This window comes from Mesoplodon mirus (assembly GCF_964341445.2).
Source record: "Mesoplodon mirus genome assembly, chromosome: 6".
NCBI classification, from domain to species: Eukaryota; Metazoa; Chordata; class Mammalia; order Artiodactyla; family Ziphiidae; genus Mesoplodon; species Mesoplodon mirus.
Window position 1 is genome coordinate 142,843,465 of NC_138982.1, and position 18,665 is coordinate 142,862,129.

Genomic DNA, 18,665 nt, shown 5'->3' on the forward strand with positions numbered 1-18,665 from the left:
ACTAAGTCCGTCCTCAATGGTAGTCACGAGGCAGAATGCTTCTGCGAAAGGCCTCTGTTGGGCTCTCGTGTGGGTGTCCTCGCTGGGAATTTCAGAAACACAAAGTCAAGAAAAGCGCTTCCTCCTTCCAAACGGTGAACACTTCAACCAATAACATAGACTCACTCAGGCATCTTGCAGGGTCTCTCCCACTTTAAAGATTTGACAATTTTTTCTCTTGCAGGAAAAAAAAAATTGGCTTTACAAGGGAATACGTGGAAAGAAACTAATAGTTATTAAGTTTTACCTGACTTTGAACCTCTAAAAGGCCTACAACCAACTTACCCAAGGTATTACATCAGCCGGGCAGTGTTTGAGAATCTCTCAGTCCGTCTCTGACATCTAGCTGATTTGATGAAGCAAGGAAACTGAGGCATGTAAAGAAAAGTGTCCAAAGACACAAAGCTAGTAAATGGGAGAATCTGAATTCAAGCCTAGGCTTCTAAAGCAACACATAATTTTAAAATAAATTTTTAAAAATACTATTTATGATAACATCCAAAAAATTAAACAGCTAGGAATAAATCTACCAAAATCTGTGCACGATCACTAGCGTGGAAGCGAAATATGTTACTAAGAAATTAAAGAATACAAATTAATGGAGAAACAGACCATGATCACAAGTGGGGAGCCCGATATTGTTATGACAGCTGTTCTCCCCAAGCTGGTCTATGGATTCAACATAATACCGATCAAAATCCCAACAGGTTTTTTTTTTTTTTTTTGGAAATTGAGAAGGTGATTCTACAATGCATGTGGGAGTGTGAAGGACCTAGAAATGTCAGGACAATATGGAAGAACAAAGTGGGAGGACTTACACCACCAGATTTCAAGACTTAATTTCAAAAGTTCATTAATTGGGACATTTTGGTACTGGCTTAAAGAGAGACAAATAGACCAGAAGTAGAACAGTCCCACGCATATACACATAAAACTGTGATTTGTGTTGTTTTCACTCCCTTTTCTCAGAGGCAGCAGAGGACTGCCTACCTGAAGTGCAGTTTCCATGTCTTAACAAAACTCACCTCTCTCCCAACACGCCCAGCACAGGGCCCTAAACATAGTAGGTGCCTTATAAGTACTTGCGAAATTGCATACCTTGTTTTCTCTTCAGCTTCAACAGTGAATCTTGAACCTAGAAATACCCTCCTCTATGTGTGGCTCCTGAAAACAAATCCTGTGCAGAGCGGGCTACTTAACTCTTTTCATATATTCAACCTAAATTAATTCCACAGTCTTTTGTTAAAGCACCCAGTACATACCAAGAACTTTGCTAGATGTACGTGACTGCAGTTTCTCCTGGGTTTACACACTCTTTCAAATTCCTTGGGTTGCGATTCTCCCCTTGATCCTCGTGACAACCCTGTTGGATGGACATTCTTCTCCCATTCCTTATTTTGCAGATAAGGGAGTTGAGCCTCAGAAAGAAGATGCAATTCGTTCAATGTCACACTGGTGCTATGTCTCAGAGCAGGGTGAGGACCGCTGAGCTGTGTTCATTATCCCCCCGAGACCACTGCCCACACCCCTGAAGTTCCACCAGGCATCTAAGGGGGTAGCCCTTTCCACGCCTTTCCCTACCCCATGAAAAGCCTGCCCACCTGTGGCCGACCACTCCGCATCACCATGTCACTTCATTTATGCTTCTGACTGATCACAGCTGATTTTCACACCTGCGGATAAAACCTAGGGGAAAAAAAGGAAAAAAAAAAAAAAACAGCAGGGGAAATGTCCACACTCCAGCTTGGACAAGGCACTGTATGAGCAGATGTGGGTCAGTGTGTGTGCCTTGGACACCACCCCTGAAAAGTCTCAGGACTTAGGTTGAAGGTAAGAGCCGTGAGCTCTAGTGTTTCTCTTTCCACACCACCTCCAGTCCCAGGTAGGAATGAACCTTCCCAAGCACAGAGCTCCGTTGTTTCCAAGGTCATCCTTCTGCTAAGAAGGATGTGTAATGAGAGACTGGAAATGTCCTCCTTCTGTTCTCAGAGCTACTAACAACCAACCCAAATCCTCCACATAGGGTGAAATTCCATAAACTGTAGCAAGCAATAGTTCTAAACATTTGATAGCTATCTATTTATACAGTCATCTCTTGGTATCCGCAGGGAACTGGATCCAGAACCAACTTGGGATGCCATAATCCATGGATGCTCAAGTTCCTTACATAAAATGGTATTATACTTGCACATAGCCTATGCACATCCTCCCATATACTTTATTTTATTTATTTTATTTTTTATTTATTTTTAACATCTTTATTGGAGTATAATTGCTTTACAATGGTGCGCTAGTTTCTGCTTTACAACAAAGTGAATCAGTTATAAATATACACATGTTCCCATATCTCTCCCCTCTTGCATCTCGCTCCCTCCCACCCTCCCTATCCCACCCCTCTAGGTGGTCACAAACCACCGAACTGGTCTCCCTGTGCTATGCGGCTGCTTCCCACTAGCTATCTGTTTTACATTTGGTAGTATGTATATGTCCATGCCACTCTCTCACTTTGTCACAGCTTACCCTTCCCCCTCCCCATATCCTCAAGTCCATTCTCTAGTAGGTCTGTGTCTTTATTCCCGTCTTACCCCTAGGTTCTTCATGAACTTTTTTTTTTGTCTTTAGGTTCCATATATATGTGTTAGCATACTGTATTTGTTTTTCTCTTTCTGACTTACTTCACTCTGTATGACAGACTCTAGGTCCATCCACCTCACCACAAATAACTCAATTTCGTTTCTTTTTATGGCTGAGTAATATTCCATTGTATATATGTGCCACATCTTCTTTATCCATTCATCTCCCATATACTTTAAATGAACTCTAGATTACTTATAATACCTAATACAATGTAAATGCTGAGTAAATAGTTGTAAATACAATGTAAATGCCATGTAAATAGTCGCCAGGGAGCAACAAATTCAAGTTTTTGCTTTCTGGAACATTTTTTTCCATAATTTTCAATCTGATGTTGGTTGAATCTGTAGATGCCGCACCCATGGATTCAGAGGGCCAACTGTCTACTTTATTGAAGATTTCAAATGACTTGACAAAAATGAGGAGTGGTATTGACAAGTTAAATAATGAGCACAAGCTGCAAAGAAGAAAATATCCTATTTGTGATACCATGGAAACTCATTTAATAAAGTAGAGCAGTTTTCACATTTTGGTAAAATGGAGAAAAGCAAGATCATAGTCCTAGGAACTACCCTTTATTCAAAAAAATGTCTTACAGGGTCATCCTTCTTTCGTACCCCTTCGGATGCATCACAGATGAACCACTTCATACTTATATCCCATCGGAAGCACCAAGAAGCTTGATCACCCCATTTATTTTTATCCCCAGCTCTTGCAATCTGCAAGGCAGAAATCCACAGATGCTGTGAAATTGGAGGTTGTGCAGTTTTCAAACCTGACTCCATCATAAGCCTGTATTTTGAATTATCAAAAACTTGCCAACACACTTACCTTTCGAGAATAAATTTGTAAAATCTGGTACTTATTCTAAAGGAAATGTTTCCAGAGTAAATTTAAACAAGAAAAAACTTGATGAAGGTGATCTCACCACATCTTATTCTTGACTTAATCGCCCCAGATCATGACAGCTCTGAGAATATTTGTACCAAAGAGGCGAACTCTGTATTCATTGCTCATAGGGTTTCATTATTTCTCCAGCACGTGCTTGTTCACTCCAGCTATTAAGGGACAGAAAACGTCTTGAGAACAGTGAACAGGGCTTGCGAGACACAGCACATCTCGTCAGGATGGGTTGACACACAAGGATGCAGTCCACGTTAAGACAGATCTGATGGGTTGTGCACTGAACACAAGCTCCGTTCCTTGGTGCACAGGCTATTAGGAAAATTACGACTTGCTATTTTGGAGATTTCTTACTGAACTCACTAAATTTTCCTCTTTGAACAGCCCCAGATCTCATGGTGGAAGTTTGTTTTGTTGTTTTTTTTTTAATGTTTCCTAAATCGGGTCATTAATTTTTTAAGACAATTAAAAAATATTTTTATTTTATATTGGAGCATAGTTTGTTAACGATGTTGTGTTAGTTTGAGGTGTACAGCAAAGTGATTCGGTTACACATGTACATGTATCTATTCTTTTTCAAATTCTTTTCCCATTTAGGTTATTACAGAATATTGAGCAGAGTTCCCTGTGCTATACAGTAGGTCCTAATTAGTTATCTATTTTAAATATAGTAGTTTGTCCATGTCAATCCCAAATTAAACAGTTTTTAAAATAGTGAGTACACAGGCAAGAATTTCGGTATCACACACGGGGAGCTATTTCGTTCAGGGCTGTATCTGGGGAAAACTGTGAAACAGACAGAGATAAAATGACAGTGAGGCTTTGTTAGGCCATCTCTTACGTACAGTGTGTGCGTTATTGCAGCATCAATCCCAGGAGCGTCCCAGGAAACCAAAAACGAACCTGCAGCTCCAAGCCTTTTCTAAAAAATCTGGCTCAGTCACTCCCGGCACTGTGGCTTCAAACCATGCTGCCATCTGCACCTTCCCCTACTGCTTCCTTCTGTCCTGTCTCCTCCAACAGGAAATACTAAACTCAGAGAGAGTATCCATTAATGTATGTAGTGGGTAGACTTGCATCACCCCCAAAGAGTTGATGTCCTAACCCCCTGGTACCTGTCAATGTGACCTTCCTTGGAAATAGGGTCTTTGCAGTTGTAATCAAGTCAAGACAAGGTCATTCTTGTTTAGGGTGAGGCCAAAATCCAATGACTGGTGTCCTTCTAAGAAGAGGCAAATTTGGATACAGATGCAGAGGGAGGGTGATGTGAAGACACACAGAGAGAATGCCATGTGGTTGAGGTGATGTGCCTACAAGCCAAGGAATGCCAGTTTGCCACCAGCCACAAGGTAGGAAGAGGCAAGGAAGGACGTTCTCCTAGAGCCTTAGGAGAGAGCATGATCCCACTGGCACCTTGATTTTGGACTTCTGGCCTGAACAGTAAGAGAATAAATATCTGTTGTCTTAAAGAATCCAGTTCGTAGTAACTTGTTATGCCAGCCCTGGGAAACTAAATATATGGATCATCATATAGCTGCAAGTGGCATTTGCTCTGTAAAGATGATCAGTCCTTATTCCAAAATTCTTAATTTCTAATGTTAAATTTCCAGACACCACCAGCCTCGTCCTGTCCTCTGCCCAGATGACTACTCACGTGGGCTTGGGCAAATTCCTTCACCTCTCTGAGCCTTGGTTTCCTCCTTGATATATTGAAAATAATATCCCTCACCCCACAAATCAATTGGCAATATTCAGTGAGAAGATGTAAGGAAGTTCTAAATATAGTAGCATGTCTCTCCTCCTAATCACTGGAATCTTTTATAAAAGTTTGGTTTGGTATTTTAAACATTTGCCAATGACCCTAAAATCTGCTGTGTTTTTTTTTTTTATTTGGTAGCTGTGATGGTTAATTTTATGTCAGCTTGACTGGATTGTTGTGTGTCCAGATGTTTGCTCAGACATTATTCTCAGTGTGTCTGTGAGTGTTTTTGGATGAGGGCAGCATTTGAATCAGTAGGCAGAGTAAAGCAGATTGCCCTCCCCAATGTGGGTGAGCCTCATCCAATCTGTTGGAAGCCTGAATAGACCAAAGGCTGACATTCTCCTGAGTAAGAGAATTCTCCTGTCTCAAAGTTTCCAGACTCTTCCTGGTTCTAGAACAGCTTCCAGCCTTCAGACTCAAACTGGGACATTGGCTCTGCAGATTTTGGACTTGCCAGCCTCCATAGTTACATGAGCCAATTCCTTATAATAAATCTCTCTATGATAGATAGAAAGAGAGAGAGAGATACATAGATAGATACATACATACATAGGTAGATAGATAGATACATAGATACATAGGTAGACAGATAGACAGATAGGTAGACAGATAGACACATACATACATACATAGGTAGTTAGATAGATGCATACATACATAGAGAGATAGAGATATATATCTCCTGTTGGTCTGTTTCTCTGGAGAACCCTGACTGGTGCAGTACTGACCATGGGGCTAACCCCTAAAATCTGAGCACACATTTGTACTTCCCGCTAATATCACTTATGGAGCACCTACTATGTCCCAGGCACCCAGAACACAAGTGTGAACCAGCCAAGCCTCCGCCTTCACGATGCTCTTACCTCCTTCTATGTCTGGAGTCCCTCTAAGGCACCGAGCACTGACGGCGATAATAGCGTGTTAAAATTGGATGAAACTCAAAAGTGTAGGTGCCGTCACCCCACTATTCTAAAGTGAGGGGCTAGTACCTAACCTATGGAACACTGAAAAGGAGGCTGCGAAATGCATTTTGCACTCTTAACCCAAAGGCCTGCTCCAAAGAACTTCTTCGGGGAGAGGTTTTGTGGTCCTGTGGTGTTTTTTCTACCTCAACCCCCATGAGGAAGGGGTGGGGGACTGTGCCATCCTACCATTCAGAGTCCAGTGCAGGGTCCCAAGGGGACCTCTCAGAGATCTTATCAGGTGTCCCTTGGAACTGAGGAATCCAGAAGGGCCAGCATCTGGGAACTAGGAAGTGTGGAGTGAAAGACTTGGTGGCTAAACAAACAACAGTGGTCAAAGTAGGAGTCAATTACATCTCCATCAAAGGGGATGCAGGTGTGCCTCCTCTCAGGTCTCCTTTTGGGTGACTCCCCCCAGATTAATGGATGTCGGAGCAGGTGTCTATGCGGGAGGTGATTGCAGGGAGTTAGCCAGGGAAGGGAAGGCAGCCAATGAGCTGGGCACACTGAACAGCTTACTATTGTAAGCATCTGGAGCTCACACCTGCTGGGGACCCTCAGAGAGACTGCCCACCTGAGGACTGAGGAAGCTGGGACACTTATCGTCTGGCTCCCATGGGACAGTCCCAGGTATTACCAAGATGATGAGGGTCCAGGTGTAGAATCTGGGCACTGTGCATCAGTTGCAGCATCTTTTAAAGTGACCCACCCAAAAGGGCCTCTGGCCCAGGGTGAGACAAACCCATCAGAAAGAGGGTAGAGGGACCCCATGGGATGAAGAAGCTGAGGGGAGGTTCCTGTGTGACAAGCAGTGCCCACATCGTAGGAGCCATATGTAGATGCTCTCAGTGGAAAGTCCGAGGAATCCTTCAAGGGAAGGTGTCAACAGTGACCGTACGTGAAACCCAGGGAACACCCAAACCATATCTCAACCACAGCGGTCATTGACCGCCCCCCTGCCCTCCCCTCACCCCTACTCTCTCAATCCTAACCCTGGAGGGCCCACTGGCGTGAAACAGGGAAGGTGACAGAAGACCAGAGTGGAAATAGGAAAGATTGTCTGAACCCCTCATCCCCCCAGGGCTTCCCATCTTAAGGCAGGTTGGGGCGGGAGAACCTTCAACTCTGAATGCCATTTGGAGTTTTGGCCACCAAAATATATTGGACATTTTAACTAGAGGAGCAAGATCATTTGGGGGTCTAAAATTGTCTAGAACTCCTTTTTACCACCCAACAGAGATTTAAGGAGTTACTGAGCTGCTCAAGATTTCATCCAAGAGCAGGGCTGGGGGAATGAGACCACATCAGACAGGGGAAGCAAGGAATAAAGTCTCATATGGAGTTTACACATGAGGGCAGGTGAGGGAAGATAGAAACTCTGGCTTCACAAACCCAAGCAGGCACCGAATAAAAGCCAAGTAACCACGATTCTAAAATTACAATGAAGAAAAAGAAATGGAGAAATAAAGAAATCTATTCCACCTAACATTCTTGTAGTCTTCAAAATAATAAGTATCCCATTTATCTAACTACAAATGAAGTATTTTCCTCTAATAAACTTTGTCTTCTGCCACATTCCTCTCTTCAATGTATTACCCAGAATTTAAATATTTGGCTTTTCACTTCATTTGGTACTCTGCCATTCCTTTTTCACTGAATGAAATTCATCTCTTTGCAGAAGGTTCTTTAGTTAATTCATGGCACATGATCAATAAGATAGAATGGTGATTCCTTGCAAATGGCTCAGGGCTGTGTTTCTCCTGGCACTGGGACAGCGGTGTCACAAGTTGGGAAAGGTTGGTGTGTTTACTTGGACCAGGTGATCCACGGTTCACACAGTAAGTTTGTGCACACGTGGTCATGGCACCAGCTACCATGGAAGCTCTAGGTCTCCTGCCCTGGCGAAGGATTCTGTCGTCTGCACCTGGTTCTCAACTTCTCTAATGGTTTGTCCCCTCTTGCTCGTCCCCAAAATGTCCCCTCCTCCTCCTTCTACCCTTAAGGGTTGGTTCTCCCCCCTCATTTGTCAGCAGCCACCTCTTTCCTCCCCCTGCCTGCTCTCACTGGGTTTTAACCAAATCATCAACCTCAACCTCTGTCCTGAGCTTCAGTTTCATTCATTAACCTAATCCAGGGTTTTTCAACCATGGCTGCACAGAAGAACACCCCATGCTGCTTTCCGAAAGTACCAATGCCTGGGTTCCTCTACCACGTACCTGGATCTGAGTGTCTGAGAGACAGCCTGGAGATTTACACCTTCTGATGGCTCTCCAGGACGGCAGCACACCAGCGACCCACGCTGCTCCTTTCTCATGCTGGGTTAGCGTATTTCCCCATGCATGCCAGTGCTGTCACCACAGTTCAGTAATAGCATCCTGAGGATATAGACCATATTACCCCATGGCCCCCAGTGGATGATGATCATTCCAAAGAGACTCAGTGGACAGAGAAATGGCTGAGAATCCACTACTGCAGGGTCTGGATGAGACGTAAGCCAAAGAGCATAGTGCCCTTGGGAAGTGCCGCTGACCCTTCACCGTTGAAAGGGAAGACAGTACCTCGCTACCCCACGTGGAAGGCACTTGCATGCTCTGTGAGCCTAGGTCCTTGTTAATTACCTGTATCTCTTTTCTTTGGGGCCACTCTTTTTTTTCTCTCATGTAGCAGAGGAAGATTCTTTTTTCTTCCCCTTCCTTTTTTTAATTTTTATTTTTAAATAAAATCATTTGGCCTCTGCTCTATGGAATTTCCATGAGACAAATAGCTCCTTGGCCCAAGGAGCTACAGTTTCTCAAGAGAAGAAGACATGAGTAGTGTTATAATAGGTAAATGTCCCAGTAGAGAATTAGCTGTTAGCTCCAGCCTCCGGGAACAGGAGAAAACTTCATGGAGGTGGTGACTTTTGTTACACACCTTAAAGTAGGAGTTTGTCAACTGGAGAAAATAAAGTGGAAAGGAAGGAGTTAGAGAAAATACCTGGAGAATGGGGAAATGTACAGGCAGTAAAGCAAAAATCAGAAAACAAAGGTGAAAATAATGCCCGGAGAGAGGGCTGCCTGCCGGTGAACACAGCGTCTGGAATTTCACAACCAGGTGTGTGAGGCTCAGGAAATCAAATGCAGAAGGTGCAAGACAAAGCCCCAGCAGATGGAGCAACAACACAGATAGAAATCTGGTTCCAGCAAAGCACCCTGGCATGTAACAGCTGCCGTGACAAACATAGACCCTGATTTTCCATCTGTGTTTGTCCAGAAATTGTGTTGGGAAAAGCAAGTCATCGTATCCTCAAAATATTTGGCTTTGTCACAGGTTGAAAATTTGTTCACAGCTCCTTACTTGTCCTCTGTTGTACGGGGTCAAAAACGCTATAGGGACTTCCCTGGCAGTCCAGCGGTTAAGATTCCACACTTCCACTGCCAGGGTGTGGGTTGGATCTCTGGTCGGGGAACTAAGATCCCACATGCGGTGCAGTGTGGCCAAAAAGTAAAACTCATAATAAATAAATAAATGCTATAAAGCCCTACCTTGAGTCATCCACCAAAAGGAATATGGTAATGAAGTTTAACTCACACAGAAAAATGAAATTTCTTTTTATAAAAGCAATTTCTGCCTATATAGTCAGGCAATTGTGCAATCCTAACTGTGCAAACTCTAGCTCCTGTTTTGCTTTCAAAGGCTTATGGGCGGAGGGGCAGGTGGCAGGAGAGGGAGGGGGCAGGGATGCAGGGAGAGCAGGTCTCAGGAGCAAAAGGAATGAGATGCATCCCTTAGCACAAAGTTTTAATCATTCTTTGCCCCTGTAACAAAACAAACGACTGCTTTTAACCACATGTGTCTAAAAGACAAATACCAGCATTTATAGAATTGGAGAGATTCCAAGGATGCAAGACTGTGGCCAATTATGCTGCAGCCCAGAATAAGTGACAATGACCAGCTGACGGAATCAGCCTCTTGAAAAGGGCCTTTATAATTGAGCCCCGGACAGACCCCTAACTAGGGCAGAGCCCCTGGGTGCCTCTCCAACATGGCACATTTTAATTGCTTAGGCTGGCATTTATTTGATGTCTTTGGTCTGGCTCAGCGTCCTTTTATAATCATTCTATCTGGCCACCAATCAGGTACAAAGAAAAACTTAGCCACTGCATCCTTTCTCCTAAAGGCAGTGGTAGTATTTTATAGAGAGGTGATGTTTAAAGTTTAATGAAGGTAGATCTAGGATGGAAGACGGACAGATGAGGGGTGAGCAGAAAGAGAACTTGTTCTGGAATAAACAGGTAGAGTGGCAGAAGGAGACGTTCAGGGAAACAGCGAGAGGACAGGGATGGACCTGCCTGTGGATGGATGGGTGATGCCTGTGATGCCAATGGTCAGAGCCCAGCAGTCAGAGCCACAAGATGGCTTCAAGTGCCCAGCAGGCAGGGTGCAAGCCTGCAGCGGGGGAGAACCTGGCATGAAGTCAGCTCACTGCTCCTACGTGTTGCAATAACTCACTGCGTCCTAAAGCGGCTTTGCTCTGGCAGAGGCAGCGCAACACTCGGCTCAGTGCTGTTTGCCATCCTCCAGCTCCACCTGGGAGCCACACAGCTCCTCTCCCACCTGCTGGCAGCTTCCTGAAATGCAGGGCACACCTGGCCATCAGCGGGGCTTCCTGGATGCGCAGATTCCAGTTGACCTCCCCTCATTTGGAAACCAAAACGTGGCACAGCAAAGGCTCCAAGTCAGGCTAAACAAGTCCCATCACAAATGTCTCTCTGAAATGTATGTACATCTCTGTGGGACATTCTGGGTTGTGTGCAAGAACAGAAGGTTATAGAGTGGATGGTCACTATTTCATGACGTCAACTCAGCAGGAATTTTGAATGAAACCTGCCATGCAGTTCCAGAGGTAACTTCACTTTCTCATTAGAAACAACAGAAAGAGTCCTACTGCTGTTTTGGGGGGTGCGGTGTTTTGATATCCAAAAAGCTCACTGTTGTCAGACACCGAGAGGGTGTTCTTTTCACTTGAAGGATTTTAGCCAAAGAATAGCCCTCTGACCACAACTCTGGCCCTTCAGGTTAGTCACTGTGCCTTCTAGAAACTAGCGGCAGGATGGCAGGTATGAAAAGGAGAGAAGGGAACCTCGCCTGCACCTTTGCAGACACATTCGTGGACTCCCAGACCAGATAAATGAGGTTTTAAGTATCTTCCTGCCCAACATGAACTTGACCCATCTCATTTCCTCTGTCCTGACCAGTAAGTTGATAGAGTTAACTGTTTTGAGGAAAGGGAGTGCAACTGGGGGCTCCAAACAGGGGGGATTGGGAAGGATTGATTGGTTTGAATCAATCAGTCAACACCTTAAATCCAGAGTATTCAAAGAGGCAAATAAAATTTGACAAAAGGAAATCGAATGAGAATAGAGACCTTCACTGGTACATTCTAACATAAGAAGAAAATTAAATTGCCTACACTGGCCAGGAAAGGGATAGTTGGTTAAAAGAGGGGGCATCTTCATGAAATAGTCAAAGGGGCTCGTCATAAATCAGTAACTGCCAGCCCTCCTCAAAGAGGCAGGAACATTTTGGTGTCATCAGGGAAGCAGTATTCTCAGAGAGGCAGAGTGTGGAAAGACCCAGCGTCCACATGAGGGTCCGTGGCACGGTGTACACAGCGCTTCTCAAAGTGTGGTCCCCGGACCACCAGCAGCCTCACTTGGGAACCTAAGAAGGCGATTGTTGGCCCCCGCCCCAGACCCACTGAATGAGAAATTCTGGATGGGGCCCAGCCACCTGTGTTTTTAACAAGCCCTCCAGGTGACTTGGAGGCACCTCTCAAGTCTGAGGACCACTGAGCTCCTAGCAACTGCTAGTTTGGAGAAAAACAGCTACTGGGTTGATTGCCTGTTCCCACTGGACAGTGCCAACACCTGCCTCAGAGAGACCAGAGAAAAGGTGTGGCAAAAATGGCCTTTTTGTTCTTTGAGCTGCAAGTCTTTGTCCAGGAGAATCCCTAACTAGCTGCTTCGTCCCCCCTGTAGAAATGCCTTCCTTGTTCCCTAGAAACCGAGGCTGGGATGGCCACGTGCTCGGCAGGAGAGGCCAAGGAGCAGGAAGGAGTTCTGTCTGCGGCCCCTGCAGGCCAGCTCCTGGAGTGCTCCCGTTTCCCTCTGTTGTCTCCCACCTGTCCTTGGGAAAGGGGCTCCCTCTGGGGGGAAGCCTCCCCCGGAAGCCCGGAGCCACTCGATGGTCGGGGCACCTTCACTGAACCCCACCAGGTGGCTGTCTGAGGGCTGGTGCCCCATCAGCCCTGCTGAGCTGGTGTTCAGGGCGCAGGGGTCAGGTAGAAAAGGAGAGAGCAGCTGGGGGCGCTCACTTGCTTCCCGTAGAGTCTCCTGGGGAAGAGAGGAGACGGGATGGAGAGGAGGCATGGATAGGGTAGCATGGTACCTGAGGGGGCTGGACCGGAACTCAAGGAGCTGTGCCCACGAGACACTTGCTCCGGGACACCGGGTGCAGGAGCCACCCTCGAGGGCCAGGACCAGAGCAAGTGCCCACGTGGCTGAGCCAGTGAGAGGCCCAGCCAGAGGCAGCCCCACGCCCCCAGGCAATGGAGTGCGGAAGGGGGCTGGGATGGGAGCCCTAGGCAGACTTTCCTTCCCCCAACGTACCCCTGGGGCTTCCTAGGAAAGTTCCGGAGGCTCGAGGGAAGGCTAAGGGTTCCAGGAGTCACCTTGGAGATGTGCTGCTCAGACCTCCCTGCTGGGAGAAACTGCCACAAGGAGCCCGGGAGCGGCTGGCCTCCAGCTGCTGCATCTTCAGCACCACTGAAGCCATCACCTGTCACCAAGCTCCCCCGGGCTGCTCCAGCAATACTGAGCTTTGCAGGAGTATCAGGGCTGGGCCTTCCTGCCCGATGACACAGGACTCCTCCATAGGCCGTCTCTGCTCTGGGGTCCCCGCAGCCCTATGGAGACTTCCTCAGAGGGACATGGGAACCTGAGGTTCTTTCTTGCCCAGCCTCCTTAGCCCCGCCCTGCCTTCACAGCTGTCGCTCAGCATCACATGCTCTGAAGCTCTCCCTCTCCTCTGTTCCTCCTGGGCTTCCCAATAAATCTCTGAGCTTCCTATTCCACCTTGGTGGCTGCTTCCCAGGAGCCGTGGAGGGACACATCTTGCTAGGGAGAAGGGGGCTGAGAGCCAGCACACATCCAACAGCGAGATCCTGGTACCCACGCACAGGCTGAGGGGCTGGGGCCCATGGCCACACCCTTCACACTGTGTATAAATATAATGGCATCGCTCAGGACTTATGCACCAGCCACCTCCCAACTCTTCACGTGCCTTCACTCGTTTAATTCTTGCCACAATCCAATGAAGGAGGCTGCTGATTTTACCTCCATTTTATGGGTGAGAAAACTGACATACAAAGAGGTGAACCAATTTGCCGAGTGTCACAAAGCTACTAAACGCTGGAAGAAGGACTCCAAGCCCCGCCCAGCCTCTCACTGGTCCACATGCATCCACCTGAGGGCAAGAATTATCTATCATCCATCTATTTACCCACAGTGCCCAGCACATCACTGGTAACCAGTAAACAGTTAATGGATAAATAAACGGAAATGTATGTATCATGAATTCTTTGATTCCCAACCAATGGGCAGTTGCAACTTCATTGTGAGATGTCCTTGGGTCCATACTGGCCCATAAATGGAAAAAATATTTCTTCGCAGGTTTCTGTGTAATGTTTTTTAAATATATGTAGAAGCCGTTGTGATGAGTTAAATAAAATTTATTGTAAGAGGTGGTTGAGTTCATAGTTATTTTCTGGGTGCTGTTTCTGTTTCTTCCACCTCAGACACTAGAAGTCCAAGAACCACTGGGTGAGTTTCCATGACATTTGGCCACATTAAAAAAGGAGTCATAACACTGGATCATGAATCAGAATAAGGAGACAGAGAAAGAGAGAAGAAAAGCTGGAGAGGAAGATGGGATTTGAAGGAGGAGGGAGAGGAGGTGGGAAAGAGGGTACAGAGAACCAGCCTTTGGGGCAAAAACCAGCCTGAGGATTTTGCTCCTTCCTTTGTACATAGTATCCCATGTCCTTCTTCCCAACAGGGTTCACGTATGAAACGTTAATTTGATTTCTCTAAGGACCACCATCCTGATTGGCCAAAGCAGGATTTGAACTTAAATTGTACTAGAAATGTTTGAGAGCCACGTTCCATGTTTAAAAATCATCAGACTTTACTCAAGTCGTTTTGGCCCATAATTAATGAATCAGCAAGAATGGGAGCTCAGTCAAGCCTTCACAGAAAAACCAGGCAAGTAGAAATGCAATCTGCTTCCTGAATTACCAGTAATAAACAGTCTTTTATGTCATCATGTAAGATCTAAAAATAGTTCATTTTCAATTTTGAGTCCTTGAACATAATGAAAGGACGCTGTGCATAAAAGTCAGTTATTCATTTATTCTCTACATTAAAGGCTTCAACAGTAAGAGCTCAATTAACAGAAAAGACCAGTGGGAAATTATACACAATACTTTTTGTTTATTACAGAGAGACTTTTCATTCCTATCTCACTGATGGGAAATTTTGTACCGACTTACATAACTCACACAAGGCATTATTGCCTCTGAATTCAGGGCTCTTACAAGTGACTGTGCAGAAAGAAACCAAATGGAAAAATGTGATTTTTAGAAAGTTAGTGCCATGTGTCATTACAAATTGTGAGCAGCATTTCCCAGACCACGGGTCAAGCTTATAGCCTTGGACGACCAGGCAATGCTATAGCTGTGGCTTCCAGGAAGCACCAGGATCATGACTTAGGAATTCTGGATTCTAGTCCTGATTTAGGAGAGGGATCAACTCTCCAGAGACTCTTTTATGAATTCTGGGCATGTCATGCAAATTACCTCTAATTTTCTTCCCACTGTGCCATTGTGCAGATAAGGAAACAGGATGAGTGAATTGCGGGCTGGGTTCTCCTGCCAACTCACTATGACAACCTCCAGCCCCGAATTCCTCTTCTGCCAAATGAGATGGGTGATAATCTCATACTTAAGATGTGCCTGCTACTTAGGTCTCTGCTACAGCATGACTAATTCTCAGGGTGGCTGGGGACAGCCCCAGGATGCCAGGTAACTAAGGAGAAATAGCAGGGATCACGCATGCTCTTCAACGTTCAAGAATGAAGTTTCCTGTTCTTCCCAAGCCTCCGTGTCCGTGATATGTGACCATCTGTTACTTTGCTGCCGCCTGTGTTTAGATGCCAATGAGGAAGCTGGCATGTCAGAGCAAGTCACTTGGCTGGGGCATGAGCCTGCTGACCACCCAGCATCTCCATTTGCAAAAACCCTGGTGGTTCTCTGCTCCCTGTCATAGTAGCAAGGCACATATGAACTGATTGAACTCTTGGTCTTCCTGGAGAAATCAATGGCCACCAAAGCCAGCCACTGGCTACTGCTGGCGATGGAGCTGAAGAGTAAGTGAGGCTGCCTCAGGAAGCAGTAGCTCTTTCTCAGCGTACAGGCATAGTACATCCTGGAGACTGGGATCACAATTCAGCAGTGCCCGGGTCTCTGGCGAGCCCACTGTATGCTGGGCTGAAATGCTGTGTTATCACTGCATTTGAGAATTGGGGTATGTATTAAATTCTCAAGGTGCATCTTTTAAGAATATCAAAGGTCTTTCCCAGCAATTCCCCCATCTTTACTGTGCCTAAAATTGCCAGAAATGAGAATGTGATTTTTCAAAATATCACCTGTGGATGTGATATGACTAACGTGTTAACACATAACGTGGATAGTAGGCTAATCGAGGCCATTGACACAATCATATAATGTTTCCACTTGGCCTTTTTAGTATCAAGAATGTCTAACCAGGCCTCCTCGTGTTCTGGCATTGCTAAGACACAGTCGTAAGTTTCATGTTACACACGCATGGGGAATGGTCACAGAAAAGGTGAAAAGCCAAAGGGGAGGAGATAAATCTGACACCTCCTTTGGTTCCAGAACACAGGGACTTTTAGTGACCATGGGATCTCGAGTCACTGGCAGAGCTGCTGAGCAGATTCAGTCTCGCAACTACCCCCAGGTGACTGTTTCCTAGACCTCTCACCTTCCAGGCAACAGTCTCTAGTAAGAGTTACATATTGGGACGTCCAGAGAAAAGCACATTATTTCCATGATTTCCAACACAAACACCCCAGGGATGAGAAAATGATTAATCGGAATGTGAAAAATAAATATAACAACTTTTACGCATTATCATTTTTACCCAATATATGTACGTACATATATACATACATACATATCATACAGATATATCTATTATGTACCTGTAACTATAGTAATATATCTTATATATGCTATTATATATATTTATATACATACATATAAAATGTATTACTATAGTTACATGTGTGTAATTAGATTTTTAATTAGGTAAAAATGATAATACATAAAAGTAATGATAATACATAAAATGATAATACATAAAAGTAATGATAATACATAAAAGTATTTTATGATCATACATAAAAGATATGATAATGATAAAAGTATTTTATGATAATACATAGAAGTATTATGTAAAATATATTTTACATAATAGTAAAATATATTACAATAGTTACATGTATATTCTTAATAGATAAATATATACATAAATAAGTGTGTATTGGAGCACATGCTCCGAAATTTTTTCCAAATGGTAGTGTATAATCCAAAATGCTCTAGATCATCTCCCTCATCTGGACAGTGTATTTGCTTCAATTAATTTTAAGATTGTGTTTCCAATATTTCCCCATATTCAGTTTGCAATCAAATAAAAAACAAGATATTCTTCATTTAAATGTATGTTAAGCCCGGCCTCTCTAAACATGTATCTATGAAAATACTTACTGAACAAAATATCAGAATTTCCATTCATCGCTATTCAAATTTATTTTCTACCCACTAGTTTTGCCTGACAGGGTTATTACATGTGTTCATTCTTAACTATGTTAAAAAAGGAAAAAGTGTATGAAAAACATCTGGACAGGAGTATGCAAAATGGCAACAAAAGTTTTTCCCAGGCAGTGGGTTTTTGGTGACTTATTCTGCTTCTTTACACTTTTGCTACTTTTGCGATATTCTACAATAAGTATGCATTTCTATGAAAACAAAAAAATAAACATGTGTAAAGCAAATATTTCAATTTTATCACCCATTCTCTTCACAGCCCAACTAGACCCAATGCCGCTGGTAAATGTTCTAAGTTCAGATGCCCTAAAGCACAAGGCAGGATTTGATCTTGAACTTTTACTTGGTTTGAATGATGTATTCCCATTAAAATTTCACAATTTCAAATAACAGTAGCATTTGACAAAAATATATATCAAACAAATATGAATATAATATATATATATGTATAAAACAACATTGAACCAAAATGGACATGCGGTCAGAGAAAGGAGGAAGCAGAGCCTGGCTGTCACGCCCCGTGCTGCACTGGGCTAACCTCTCAGGGCAGGAGTCTAGCCTGCTTGACCTGGTTTGTCCGGATCAATTTCCATTTAGCTCCTGGGGTGATACTCCTTTTTCAATGTATTTGCAAAGCACCCATTAGCCACTTCTTCTACAAGTTCTTGATTTACTGATTAATGGCTAATCAGCTTCAAAAAGAATGTTTAGCTCAACAGAGACCTTTGATCTGTTATCTGCTCACAGCAGCCTGATCAAAGCTGTTGTGCTTTTCTCAAAGATACCAAAATTTCATCCTCATAAACATTTTACACCAACTTTGAGTGGAACAATATAGTTAACCAGTTACAATTTTTAAATTTTTTTTAATAAGTGACTCAAGATGTGATTGGTCAGATCAGGGCAACAGAGGGCAGGGCCAGTTCTTCCATCCCCTCATCCCCTGTGAGACAGCCAGCCAGCCACCCACATCCCCACTGCTCCCTGGACGGGCCAAGGGGATCCGAGTGTGGCTACATCAGCCCAAATCAGCAGGACAACCAGGGTGGCCTCACCCTGAGCAGGAATGTCACCTCCTCAGAGCTGAGGGCAAGCACAAGGCATCCTACCAAAACTTTAGGCAGGTGAGCACTCTTAAGCAGAAAGTGGACTGTGAATGTTTGTAATTCTGAGAATTGGAATGTGCGAGATAAACCCAGAGGCCTTAGGATCTGTCTCCTGAGGCAATAAGTGCTGAATGAGGAGAGTGAATGTTAATGAAGCCTGAGGAGACGGAGTCAAGGGGCACAGGCAAAATACCATAAATACGTGGGCGATCAACCAAAGAGGTTTCCCCAGCAGCGTTCTGACAGATGATGGCAGCAAAAGTATCAAGAAGAAGAAAAAAAAAAGCTCCTGGGAAGAAAATAAGATCACGTGC